Below are 5123 nucleotides of genomic sequence, written 5' to 3'. Positions count from 1 at the left end.
ACCAGGCTGGTCTCGAACTCACAGAGATCTGCCTGCCTCTGCCTCCCGAGTGCTGGGATTAAAGGCATGTGCCACCATCGCCCGGCTGACCAATACAATTTAGAATTAGTGGAAGATACTGCCCTTATCCTGGACTCTGAACAGATTGATAATGGAATATCAAGTTGGGGAATCTGACTGTCAGAGGCTTAATGAAACTAAATGGGCAACAAGGCATGAGTTTGATTAAATAAGTTCACGATACAAAGGGAAGGCAGTTAAGATATCTACTCCTGCCTCATCTCTCAAATACAACAAACCCAAATCCCAAACTGGTAACTGGCAAGCAGAAGGCTCATGTAAGTTCTGGTAATGAATACAGAAAAAAACAAAAACCAAACCAAACAAACAAACTCCACAATTTCTTACTTACTTACCAGTTCCAAAGCAGTTCAGTCCTGGTTCTAGGAGGAAGGGAGATTCCAGATCCCTTCAGGAAATGTCTTAGTTAGGGTTTTTATTGCTGTGACAAAACACCAGGACCATACAGCAAGTTGTGGAGGAAAGGGTTTATTATGCTTACACTTCAGCATTGCTCTTCAAAATGAAGGAAGTCAGGACAGGAACTCATACAGGGCAGGAACCTGGAGGCAGGAGCTGATGCAGAGGACATGGAGGTTGCTGCTTACTGGCTTGCTTCCCTGGTTTGCTCAGGCTGCTTTATTTTATTTTATTTTATTTTTTAAAACAATATTTTATATACCAATCCTAGTTCCCCCTCTCTCCCCTCTTCCTACATACCCTACTTTCCCTCTATCCCACCACCCATTTACTCCTCAGAGAGGGTGAGGTCTCCCATGGGTGTAACACCCGATTTGGTGTTACACCCTCGGTACAGTTCGCACGCCACTGTATCGAACGCAAGTCGGGCAAAGGCCTGGAGGTTGAAAAAAAGACAGAGAGACCAGGGTCATTCGACAGGAGATCAGCCGAATGCCACTTTATTCAGCCTTTGGGAAGTCCTTATCTACCTAACTGCAGCACAAGGATTTCTGCCCAGGCAGGTGGGAAATTACCATATTAACAAAGGAGTGAATGCCCTACAGCTAACCACCAGCCAGGGCTAGCACAGAAACACACAGGAAGCTTAGTTAGTTGATCATAAACTGTCCCCTCAAATGCACCACAGGAATAAGGGAGACCAGGGCCCTACACATGGGGAGTCAACAAAGTCTGTCACATCATTGTTGAGACAGGACCAAGGCCCTTACCCCTGTATCTAGGCTGAGCAAGGTATCCTTCCAAAGGGAATGGGCTCCAAAAAGCCAGTTCATGCACTGGGGATAAATTCTGGTCCCACTGCCAGTGACCCCCACAAGCTGCCCAAGCTACACAACAGTCACCCACATTCGGAGGGCCTAGTTTGGTCCTATGCAGGTCCCCCTACTGTCAGTCCAGAGCCAGTGAGCTCCCACTGGCTCAGATCAGCTGTTTCTGTGGGTTTCCCCATCATGGTCTTGACCCATTTGTTCATTTTATCTCAGCCTGCTTTCTTATAGAACTCAGGACCACCCGCCCAGGGATGGCACCACCCGCCATGGGCTGGACTCTCCCCCATAGATCACGAAATGAGAAAATGCCTTACAGCTGGATCTCATGGAGGCATTTCCTTATCTGAGGCTCCTTCCTCTGATGACTCTAGCTTGTGTCAAGCTGACACACACACACACACAGTGCAGGAAGGATCTTAACTATCCTCTGAAAATCTTTCTGGGGAAGATATTTACTAGAGCAACTATTCAGCGGATAAAGGTTAATACATTTTCAGTCAAGGACACAAAGGCACAGGATGTGCATTAACAGATTCAAAAGGACCAAAAATATTCTGGCCCACTGGTTAAGAGTATTTTTTAACAAAAAGTTTTGTGTGTACACCCACATGTAGGAATGCCAACCCATGTGTATGGAGGACAGAGGTCTCCTGAGGGTGTCATTCCTCAATAGCCATTGACCTTGTTCTTTGAGATAGGGTCACAACCCCAATGTTCCTGGGTTGTAGCTAAAGTAATATTTATAGGAAAACTTAGGACAACAAATATTTAAATCAGCAAAGAAGGACACTGTCAAATTAGCGGGTCCAGACATTATGTTATGAAAGTAGAAAAATATAGAAAGATAAGCAGTCCAGTCAGTACTTGGAAAATGAGCTGCACATGCCAACCCGCGAAGACGTACACATGACAGATGCCCAATGCCCAACACTTTTAGCCTCGAGAGAAACACAAGTCAACGTGACACCGAGATGGCAATAGTTCTCGTCGAATCATTGAGAAAGCAAAGGGCAACAAACGCTGGTGAAGATGTGACGGGATACACTGTTGGCAGGAATGCAAATTGACAGTCATTTTGGAAATCTGTTTGGAGGCATTTCAAAAGCTAAAAATAAAAATACATATAAGAATAAAAAATATATAAAAAATATAAAAAATTAAAATAAACAAAAAAGCTAAAAATAGAACTACTATTTGACTCAGCTATTCCACACCCCCAAAGAATCAAAGTTACTGTATCGTAGAAGATACCTGCATACCAATGTATGCCATGACACTCTTCACAATGGCTGGTATAGACTCACTCTAGATGGCCATAAGCGAAGGGATGGGTGAAGAATCATGTCTCGTTTTATGTTGTGAAGTACTATTCAGTTTGAGAAGAATTGTCATTTGTAGAAAGATGAATAGAACAGGAAACCACCATTTTAAGTGAAATAAGATGGACTCACAGAGATGAACACAAGTTTCTTGTGTAGAATCTAGACAAAGACGTGAAAGTAGGATCAGGGAGGGCAATGGGGAGTGAACTGGATCAAGGCAATTATGTGCATGCATGGAAATGTTGCAATGAGACCATGATTCTGTGGAGTTAAATAGCCACGAGAACTAAATAGTAAAGAGGAAATAATAAAGATTAGATCATAAATTGAAACAAACAGGAAGACATGAGAGGAAGTCAATACAGATGATTTTTTTCCTTTGAGGCCAGTAAACTTGTGCCGTGACTGATCAGTGGGTGTGACTGGGTTAGGGGATGATGACCCAAATTATGAATGTTAGGATTGTAACTTTTGCCATTCCCATAGAGTCTATACTTACTAAAAATGTAAATAATTCCATTCCTCACCTTCCTTTATTTTTGCTAATGCAAACAGACAAATCCTTTGGAAAACACTGAGGGGGAGGGGAGTGTAGTGATACTTCATTTGTATTTTAATAAATAAAGCTTGCCTGAAGTTCAGAGTAAAACAGTCACAATGACCAGCCTTACAGACCAGGCAGTGGTGACACACACCTTGAATCCCAGTAGCCACACTAGTTTGCCATAGAAACTTGGGCAGTAGTGGTGCACACCTTTAATCCCAGCACTAGAGAGGATTATAAAATGGGAGGAGACAGCTCTCACACAGTCTCATTCTGAGATTCCTGGGGGCAGGATTGCCATTTCGGACTGAGGTAGAGGTGGCTGTTTGTTTTGCTTTTCTGACCGTCAGGTTGAACCCCAGTTTTTGTCTCTGGGTTTTTATTAATCATGGAACAGGGAAGTGAGTCCTTTATGTGGAATCTTTAAGAATTCCAATAATGTTGGGTAAATTCAGAGAAATATGAGTTCTAGGATTCCTTCTACCCATGGGTCCCGGAAAAGGGAGCATGGTATGCCTCGTAAGGAGCTCTGTAGGAAGGCCAGTCACCAAGAGAACAGGCTCAGTCAAGCAGGTAGGAAGTCGAACAAAAGCATCCATCTGCAAGGGCTCTTATTAGGAGTAAAACCAAAGCACACACCCAACAGCCATGAGGGTATCTCATTGGTGCTTTGGGATGTCATGAGGTCACTGTCAGAGGAGGGCAACTTGTGACAGGGGCCATCACACTTTGATGGTAGTATAAATTAGCGTGGCTTCTTTGTTAAACAGCCTGGCAATATCTTATACACACTTCTACCATTTAGCCATCCTCTGGGTGACATTAACCCAAAAGAAATGAAAAAAAAAATTTGTTCACACAAAAACCTGCAGATCATAGCAGCTTTAATCGAAACAATTCTAAATGGGAAACAATCCCTATGTCCACAGCAATGTAGAAAACCTGTTATGCATCCACAGTGGACTAGTACATGGGGATAAAACATTAGAAGCTAGTGATATATAAAAGACAGGGAAATTATCTTAAAATACCCTTGCCATTTGAAAGAAGACAGTAAAATGATCATTATATATGATCCAGTTAACACTTTTAGAAAATGAAAATAAATGTTCAGTATTAAGGAGAGCCATGTTGTTGTAAATGGATACGAGGAAACTTTTGAAGTTGATGGAAATTTTTATTGGGAGGATGACTTCCATGGCACGCAAAAATTAACATACGAAATATTGATGTCTGCAATGTATGCAAATTATACTTCAAGCTTTAGAAATTAACTGGAGGGCTGGGTGTAGCTCAGTAGTTTAACCTTGCAGGAGGAGGATTTGGGTTCCGTTCCCAGCTTTGCAAAATAAATCAACTAGAGACAGTTTTCAGCTGTGCAATATTTGTGCCACGTGTACCTGATAGCTCAACCACATCAGTTCCCTTCCCTTCTTAATGGCCTGAGAAAAAAAAGACCCTCCCCCACCCCTGCAACCTTAGCCGTGGCTGCAAAGGTTCAGGGACAAATGTGTGTAAAGCTATTTCGACGAAAAGACACTATTAGCAAATTATTCTCTTTTCCACCTTGGTTTAAGAATATCCTTCCTCCCTCTTTTCCTCCCTCCCTTTCCTCCTCCATTTTTCTTTCTTTCCTTCTTTTGTGGTTCTTTTCTTTTTTTTTGTAGTTTAAATCCCCGCGGAAAGAGGAAAACCCACGCAACCCCACGCCATGGTCTTACGGCACTGACGCCTGGCGAGAGCGAGCGGCCATTGGCTGGTAGGTGCGGGGGAGCCATCCTATAAATTCCCAGCGCACAGGGGAGGGCAGCTTTCGGACCCGCGTGCATGGCCGTGTGCGGCCTAGCCAGCTTCGCCGAGCTCGAGGCCTAGCGGTTACCGCCGCATTCTAGTGGCCATGGCGCAGCACCAGGTGCGCAAGCGCAGTGCGGTCCCCGAGGCGCGGAA

The sequence above is a fragment of the Microtus ochrogaster genome, linkage group LG3 (assembly GCF_000317375.1).
Source record: "Microtus ochrogaster isolate Prairie Vole_2 linkage group LG3, MicOch1.0, whole genome shotgun sequence".
Lineage (NCBI taxonomy): Eukaryota > Metazoa > Chordata > Mammalia > Rodentia > Cricetidae > Microtus > Microtus ochrogaster.
Note: the sequence above shows the minus strand (reverse complement) of the source record.